Genomic DNA, 10,000 nt, shown 5'->3' on the forward strand with positions numbered 1-10,000 from the left:
TTATAGTATTGACAAAATCATATGTTTACGCATAACATAAGTTTTGACCAATACGAGGAGGGGCCCGCCAACGACCACCTCCCTATAGTAGTTTTTTACCCCACGCACTACTGCGTGCCTGTTTACAGTACTAGTGCCAGCTATCACTAGGTTTATATATCATGTTTCAGTGATATATGGGTAAATTCTACCATTTATTCTTATGTATATGGCATTTCTATGCCATATTTATACAATCCATTCATATCTTAATGTATATTTATTATATTATACATTATTATGCCTTATAGGTATTATACCTATAAGCCATATCCATACGATTCATTCACTAGTGCCGCCCCTCACTAGGTTTATAATTGTTATATCATTGATATACAATTTATTTCTATATATATGGCATTTATATGCCATATCCATACAATGCATTCACATTTCAATGTATATTTACTTGTTATACATTATTATGCCTTATAGGTATTATACCTATAAGCCATATCCATACGATTCACTTATATAAATATATGTATATTTTTCTATACATAATTTTTTTTTATTTTTGTATGGATTTCTATGCATATCCATAGTTTATATGGATATGCTTGGCGTTCTATATAGTATTGACAAATTCATATGCATAACATAAGTTTTGACCAATACGAGGAGGGGCCCGCCAACGACCACCTCCCTATAGTAGTTTTTTACCCCACGCACTATTGCGTGCCTGTTTACAGTACTAGTGCCAGCTATCACTAGGTTTATATATCGTGTTTCAGTGATATATGGGTAAATTCTACCATTTATTCTTATGTATATGGCATTTCTATGCCATATTTATACAATCCATTCATATCTTAATGTATATTTATTATATTATACATTATTATGCCTTATAGGTATTATACCTATAAGCCATATCCATACGATTCATTCACTAGTGCCGCCCCTCACTAGGTTTATAATTGTTATATCATTGATATACAATTTATTTCTATATATATGGCATTTATATGCCATATCCATACAATGCATTCACATTTCAATGTATATTTACTTGTTATACATTATTATGCCTTATAGGTATTATACCTATAAGCCATATCCATACGATTCACTTATATAAATATATGTATATTTTTCTATACATAATTTTTTTTTTACTTTTGTATGGATTTCTATGCATATCCATAGTTTATATGGATATGCTTGGCGTTCTATATAGTATTGACAAATTCATATGCATAACATAAGTTTTGACCAATACGAGGAGGGGCCCGCCAACGACCACCTCCCTATAGTAGTTTTTTACCCCACGCACTATTGCGTGCCTGTTTACAGTACTAGTGCCAGCTATCACTAGGTTTATATATCGTGTTTCAGTGATATATGGGTAAATTCTACCATTTATTCTTATGTATATGGCATTTCTATGCCATATTTATACAATCCATTCATATCTTAATGTATATTTATTATATTATACATTATTATGCCTTATAGGTATTATACCTATAAGCCATATCCATACGATTCATTCACTAGTGCCGCCCCTCACTAGGTTTATAATTGTTATATCATTGATATACAATTTATTTCTATATATATGGCATTTATATGCCATATCCATACAATGCATTCACATTTCAATGTATATTTACTTGTTATACATTATTATGCCTTATAGGTATTATACCTATAAGCCATATCCATACGATTCACTTATATAAATATATGTATATTTTTCTATACATAATTTTTTTTTACTTTTGTATGGTTTTCTATGCATATCCATAGTTTATATGGATATGCTTGGCGTTCTATATAGTATTGACAAATTCATATGCATAACATAAGTTTTGACCAATACGAGGAGGGGCCCGCCAACGACCACCTCCCTATAGTAGTTTTTTACCCCACGCACTATTGCGTGCCTGTTTACAGTACTAGTGCCAGCTATCACTAGGTTTATATATCGTGTTTCAGTGATATATGGGTAAATTCTACCATTTATTCTTATGTATATGGCATTTCTATGCCATATTTATACAATCCATTCATATCTTAATGTATATTTATTATATTATACATTATTATGCCTTATAGGTATTATACCTATAAGCCATATCCATACGATTCATTCACTAGTGCCGCCCCTCACTAGGTTTATAATTGTTATATCATTGATATACAATTTATTTCTATATATATGGCATTTATATGCCATATCCATACAATGCATTCACATTTCAATGTATATTTACTTGTTATACATTATTATGCCTTATAGGTATTATACCTATAAGCCATATCCATACGATTCACTTATATAAATATATGTATATTTTTCTATACATAATTTTTTTTTACTTTTGTATGGTTTTCTATGCATATCCATAGTTTATATGGATATGCTTGGCGTTCTATATAGTATTGACAAATTCATATGCATAACATAAGTTTTGACCAATACGAGGAGGGGCCCGCCAACGACCACCTCCCTATAGTAGTTTTTTACCCCACGCACTATTGCGTGCCTGTTTACAGTACTAGTGCCAGCTATCACTAGGTTTATATATCGTGTTTCAGTGATATATGGGTAAATTCTACCATTTATTCTTATGTATATGGCATTTCTATGCCATATTTATACAATCCATTCATATCTTAATGTATATTTATTATATTATACATTATTATGCCTTATAGGTATTATACCTATAAGCCATATCCATACGATTCATTCACTAGTGCCGCCCCTCACTAGGTTTATAATTGTTATATCATTGATATACAATTTATTTCTATATATATGGCATTTATATGCCATATCCATACAATGCATTCACATTTCAATGTATATTTACTTGTTATACATTATTATGCCTTATAGGTATTATACCTATAAGCCATATCCATACGATTCACTTATATAAATATATGTATATTTTTCTATACATAATTTTTTTTACTTTTGTATGGATTTCTATGCATATCCATAGTTTATATGGATATGCTTGGCGTTCTATATAGTATTGACAAATTCATATGCATAACATAAGTTTTGACCAATACGAGGAGGGGCCCGCCAACGACCACCTCCCTATAGTAGTTTTTTACCCCACGCACTATTGCGTGCCTGTTTACAGTACTAGTGCCAGCTATCACTAGGTTTATATATCGTGTTTCAGTGATATATGGGTAAATTCTACCATTTATTCTTATGTATATGGCATTTCTATGCCATATTTATACAATCCATTCATATCTTAATGTATATTTATTATATTATACATTATTATGCCTTATAGGTATTATACCTATAAGCCATATCCATACGATTCATTCACTAGTGCCGCCCCTCACTAGGTTTATAATTGTTATATCATTGATATACAATTTATTTCTATATATATGGCATTTATATGCCATATCCATACAATGCATTCACATTTCAATGTATATTTACTTGTTATACATTATTATGCCTTATAGGTATTATACCTATAAGCCATATCCATACGATTCACTTATATAAATATATGTATATTTTTCTATACATAATTTTTTTTTACTTTTGTATGGATTTCTATGCATATCCATAGTTTATATGGATATGCTTGGCGTTCTATATAGTATTGACAAATTCATATGCATAACATAAGTTTTGACCAATACGAGGAGGGGCCCGCCAACGACCACCTCCCTATAGTAGTTTTTTACCCCACGCACTATTGCGTGCATGTTTACAGTACTAGTGCCAGCTATCATTAGGTTTATATATCGTGTTTCAGTGATATATGGGTAAATTCTACCATTTATTCTTATGTATGTATATGGCATTTCTATGCCATATTTATATAATTCATTCATATCTTAATTTATATTTATTATATTATACATTATTATGCCTTATAGGTATTATACCTATAAGCCATATCCATACGATTCATATACTAGTGCAGCCCCTCACTAGGTTTATATATCTCATTTTAATTATATATTGGTAAATTCTATTATTTATTCTTGTGTATATGGCACTTATATGCCGCCATATCTATAAAAATGCATTTATATTTCAATGTATATTTTCTATATTATACATTATTATGCCTTAAAAAGTTATTATACCTACCATAAGGCGATATCCATACGATTCATTTATATAAAAGATATATGTATAATTTTCTATACATAATTTTTTTTTATGAATATATGGGTTTCCTAAGCATATCCATATAATACATTTAGTTTTATATGGATTAGATTGGTCTTCTTTATTGTATTGCCAAACTCATATTGATAAAATAAGTTTTGAACAATAAGAGGATCAGCCGCCAACCAACCAACCACTGCTACCATTGGAGGAACATATACTTACTTTTTATATGTCCTCTTACTTGAATGGTCCTCTCTTTACTTGAAAATTTCATTACCATAGGAATCTATTTATACATGGAATATGATTTCCACTACTTTTTCGCGTCACTAATAATTAATATGACGATACAGACTTGCTACCATAACATAAGTTTTGAACAATAAGAGGAGCAGACACCAACCAACCAACCGCTGCTACCATTGAATGAACCATATATACAAACTTTTATATATGTCCTCTTTACTTGAATTTTAATACCATAGGAATATTTATACATGGAATATGTTTGCCACTTTATCATCGCGTCACTAATAAGATGACGATACATTTTGTTTGTTCAATATTTACTTATATATTGATGTTTCCAATTTAGGTCTTTTATATTTCTTCTTCCCTACCTTACACACCACAAACAAAGTGGCGTGCGATGCTGCAAGCAAGCATAATGATTATGCCCGCTTGCAACATCTTTATTATCGAATCATCAAGCAAAGGATAAGCTTCAGTGGATCGCAGTATGGCAGCTGCTCAACCACTTACAACACCTTGCCTGTTACAAAAGTCGTTTACAATTGATTCTAGGCTTTGTCATTGTATTAAATAATGCTTTTATATGTAACTAGCGCGGCATCAGGTGATCAAAGATCCTCCCAATTTACTATGTTACAAATTACATTGGCATCACATCCATTGTCGTTTATAAAGTAAATTATAAACTTTAAATGGTTTAGAAGCCATACAATGCAAATTGCCCCTTATTTATCATTGCAGTCCAGCACGGATACGACCTTAGAGGCGTTCAGGCATAATCCAACGGACGTAGCGTCATACCACTGTTCGCTCGAACAAGTATTGTGCCATTGGTCCGTACCTGCGGTTCCTCTCGTACTACGCAGGAATGCTGTCGCAACAACGTTTTGTCATTAGTAGGGTAAAACTAACCTGTCTCACGACGGTCTAAACCCAGCTCACGTTCCCTTGCATGGGTGAACAATCCAACGCTTGGTGAATTTTGCTTCACAATGATAGGAAGAGCCGACATCGAAGGATCAAAAAGCGACGTCGCTATGAACGCTTGGCCGCCACAAGCCAGTTATCCCTATGGTAACTTTTCTGACACCTCTTGTTAAAAACTCTTTAAACCAAAAGGATCGATAGGCCGAGCTTTTGCTGTCCCTGTGTGTACTGAACACCGAGATCAAGTCAGCATTTGCCCTTTTGCTCTATGTGTGGTTTCTGTCCGCACTGAGCTGGCCTTGGGACACCTCCGTTATTATTTGAGAGATGTACCGCCCCAGTCAAACTCCCTACCTGGCAATGTCCTTGAATTGGATCATACCTGAGTAATTGGAGTTATACCAAATTTTCAAATCAAAAATACATAAATGCACCGTTTTATTAAAGAATTTGTTTGCGATTATATAACAAACTCGTGATACTTTGATCAAGAAGCTTGCATCAAAACCCAATACCATAAGATATAATAAATATATCCGTATAATGGCTAGGAAATGATACACGTTCCATTTAATCAAGTAAGTAAGGAAACAATAAGAGTAGTGGTATTTCATTGGCGATACCAAACCGAAGTCTAATATCTCCCACTTATTCTACACCTCTTATGTCTCCTTACACTGCCAGATTAGAGTCAAGCTCAAAAGGGTCTTCTTTCCCCGCTAATTATTCCAAGCCCGTTCCCTTGGCTGTGGTTTCGCTAGATAGTAGATAGGGACAGTAGGAATCTCGTTAATCCATTCATGCGCGTCACTAATTAGATGACGAGGCATTTGGCTACCTTAAGAGAGTCATAGTTACTCCCGCCGTTGACCCGCGCTTACTTGAATTTCTTCACTTTGACATTCAGAGCACTGGGCAGAAATCACATTGTGTCAACACCCGCTAGGGCCATCACAATGCTTTGTTTTAATTAGACAGTCGGATTCCCCAAGTCCGTGCCAGTTCTGAATTGATTGTTAATTGATAATCGTTATAATTAATAAGAACTAATTGGTTTAACCCAATTAGTATTCTTAAAAATTTTAGCAAGAAAGTTCCACAATTGGCTACGTAACTAAACTATCCGGGGAACAAGTGACCAACATAAATGCCAGACACTCTATTTACCCAGAACGAGCACATAAACCATGTTATTGTTTCCCAATCAAGCCCGACTATCTCAATCTTCAGAGCCAATCCTTATCCCGAAGTTACGGATCTAATTTGCCGACTTCCCTTACCTACATTATTCTATCGACTAGAGACTCTTCACCTTGGAGACCAGCTGCGGATATTGGTACGGCCTGTTGAGAAGTTTGCGTGTCCCCACCATAAATTTTCAAGGTCCGAGGAGAAAATATCGACACAACAGTATATGTCATGCTCTTCTAGCCCATCTACCATATCTCTCTGCGAAAGACTTCCATGGTAGTACGGCTATAAAACAGAAAAGAAAACTCTTCCGATATCTCTCGACGGCTTCTTTATGGTCGTTCCTGTTGCCAGGATGAGCACGAGGCCCATATTTAATAACAAACGGATACTCAACAGGTTACGGAATTGGAACCGTATTCCCTTTCGTTCAAAATTATTCAAGTATATTAATTAGCTTGATTTATATAATATAATTATATTTGTATGGCATTTGTGTTTTACTTGAAAATTTTCGGCTTTCGCCTTGAACTTAGGACCGACTAACTCGTGATCAACCACTGTTCACACGAAACCCTTCTCCACTTCAGTCCTCCAAGGTCTCATTCGATTATTTGCTACTACCACCAAGATCTGTACCAATGGCAGCTCCATGCAGGCTTACGCCAAACACTTCTACGCATACCATTGTACCTTCCTACTCACTAAAGTTTCAAAATTTATATCACAAGTAATATAAATCATCTACTTTAGCGGTAATGTATAGGTATACAACTTAAGCGCCATCCATTTTAAGGGCTAGTTGCTTCGGCAGGTGAGTTGTTACACACTCCTTAGCGGATTTCGACTTCCATGATCACCGTCCTGCTGTTTTAAGCAACCAACGCCTTTCATGGTATCTGCATGAGTTGTTAATTTGGGCACCGTAACATTACGTTTGGTTCATCCCACAGCGCCAGTTCTGCTTACCAAAAGTGGCCCACTGGGCACATTATATCATAACCTTGAACTTCATATCAAGAAAGTTAAGGTTCTTACCCATTTAAAGTTTGAGAATAGGTTAAGATCGTTTCGACCCTAAGGCCTCTAATCATTCGCTTTACCAGATAAGATTATTTTATATAACATTAAAATGCACCAGCTATCCTGAGGGAAACTTCGGAAGGAACCAGCTACTAGATGGTTCGATTGGTCTTTCGCCCCTATACTCAATTCTGACAATCGATTTGCACGTCAGAACTGTTTCGGTCTTCCATCAGGGTTTCCCCTGACTTCAACCTGATCAAGTATAGTTCACCATCTTTCGGGTCACAGCATATATGCTCAAGGTACGTTCCAGTTAGAGGCATAAATAATATAAATATCATTATACATAACTATATAGAACGCCCCGGGATTGTGTTAATTAGCTATAAATAGTTAAAAAACTAATCCCATTATTAGTCAAGTTAATTACGCTATTAGGTTTATATCCCAATAACTTGCACATATGTTAGACTCCTTGGTCCGTGTTTCAAGACGGGTCCCGAAGGTATCCTGAATCTTTCGCATTGTTAATCATACAAGTGCATATAATAAACACAAAAATCAATGATAATTATGCCATTATATAATTCCGAAAAATTAACGCACTGTATTCATATAAATCTATCAGCACTTTATCAAATTAATAACATTTATTCTGTGTTAAAATGCAAGCAAATTAATTTGAATAAACTATAAGTTATATTTTATGATAAATTTTGTATGCTAATAGATTACAATGTCCTTATATGGAAAAAATGCACACTATTATCATAATATTGTTTAAATATTACAATTTTAATGATGAATTTTCCATAACGGATATTCAGGTTCATCGGGCTTAACCTCTAAGCAGTTTCACGTACTGTTTAACTCTCTATTCAGAGTTCTTTTCAACTTTCCCTCACGGTACTTGTTTACTATCGGTCTCATGGTTATATTTAGTTTTAGATGGAGTTTACCACCCACTTAGTGCTGCACTATCAAGCAACACGACTCTTTGGAAACATCATCTAGTAATCATTAACGTTATACGGGCCTGGCACCCTCTATGGGTAAATGGCCTCATTTAAGAAGGACTTAAATCGTTAATTTCTCATACTAGAATATTGACGCTCCATACACTGCATCTCACATTTGCCATATAGACAAAGTGACTTAGTGCTGAACTGATTTCTTTTCGCTCGCCGCTACTAAGAAAATCCTGGTTAGTTTCTTTTCCTCCCCTAATTAATATGCTTAAATTCAGGGGGTAGTCCCATATGAGTTGAGGTTGTGTATAACTTTTTTTGCAATTAATTCTTTATATATAATGATAAAACATTTTATTAAATTCGTTATATATTTTATATATTTGTATGGCATTTGTTTGGTCTAACGAATCAACGAAGAATAATAATATTGTCAACGGCTTTCTATTTACTAATCTTTAATAAGAGACAATTCTAGATAAATTTTTTATGCTAGACATTTCTCAGTATTATTTGATTGAAAAAGAAAATATTTCTCTTCGTTTTTCACATTCAAATTATTTACTAATGTGAGATAATGTTTTTCATATATTTGTTAATATTATGAATAATATAATAATTAAATTATTATTATCCAATAATATACCATATGCTTATAAAATTTCATTATAAAATTTATATAAACAACTTAATTAGCATAGTCTTACAACCCTCAACCATATGTAGTCCAAGCAGCACTATAAAATTAATTAAAGTACATAACAGCATGGACTGCGATATGCGTTCAAAATGTCGATGTTCATGTGTCCTGCAGTTCACACGATGACGCACAGTTTGCTGCGTTCTTCATCGACCCATGAGCCGAGTGATCCACCGCTTAGAGTTTTATATATTGGTTTGGTAATTTTGTCATATATGTTTTTATTGAAAGAAATTAAAAATACACCATTTTACTGGCATATATCAATTCCTTCAATAAATTGATTTTTATACCTAAAACGAATGCTGCGAAATGTCTTAGTTTCATATAACCAATAATATATCAAGTATTTTTTAAATGGCATTTACGGTATTAATACTTTTTTTTAGCGATATATATTGAAATTTATATAAAACATTAACCTGTAATAATCAGGTACAACATTGTACATTTTAGGTTGTTGCATTATCCAATGTATGCGCATAACTGAGATGAACAATACATATCGCAACGCGTGTATATTATGGTCCATATACACACAGTGTTTTATTAATTAATTGCATTTAATATACAATATAATAATAATATTAAATAAATTTAATAATTTCGATTTGCTTGTTCGAATTTGTTATTTGTTTGCTTTTGCTTATTTATTTATCTCTTATTTAATGCAATAATATATTTATTATTACAATTATTATTTCGATTTGCTTGTTCGAAATTTTATATTTGATCTATAAAAGATCATATTTTTGGCAATTTATATTTTATTTGTATTACTAT

General features: G+C 33.2%; 2 non-coding genes across 2 annotated transcripts; both read right to left on the reverse strand.

Annotated features, from left to right (window-relative positions):
* Positions 1 to 4,851: 4,851 nt before the first annotated feature.
* LOC119558697 lies at positions 4,852 to 8,822 on the reverse strand. Its single transcript, XR_005220369.1, has one exon. It is a non-coding gene; the product is annotated as a large subunit ribosomal RNA (ribosomal RNA).
* A 401-nt stretch (positions 8,823 to 9,223) lies between these two features.
* On the reverse strand, positions 9,224 to 9,402 carry LOC119558704. The gene has a single exon (XR_005220372.1). It is a non-coding gene; the product is annotated as a 5.8S ribosomal RNA (ribosomal RNA).
* Between the last annotated feature and the right edge of the window lie 598 nt (positions 9,403 to 10,000).

Source organism: Drosophila subpulchrella, unplaced genomic scaffold (assembly GCF_014743375.2).
Source record: "Drosophila subpulchrella strain 33 F10 #4 breed RU33 unplaced genomic scaffold, RU_Dsub_v1.1 Primary Assembly Seq129, whole genome shotgun sequence".
Lineage (NCBI taxonomy): Eukaryota > Metazoa > Arthropoda > Insecta > Diptera > Drosophilidae > Drosophila > Drosophila subpulchrella.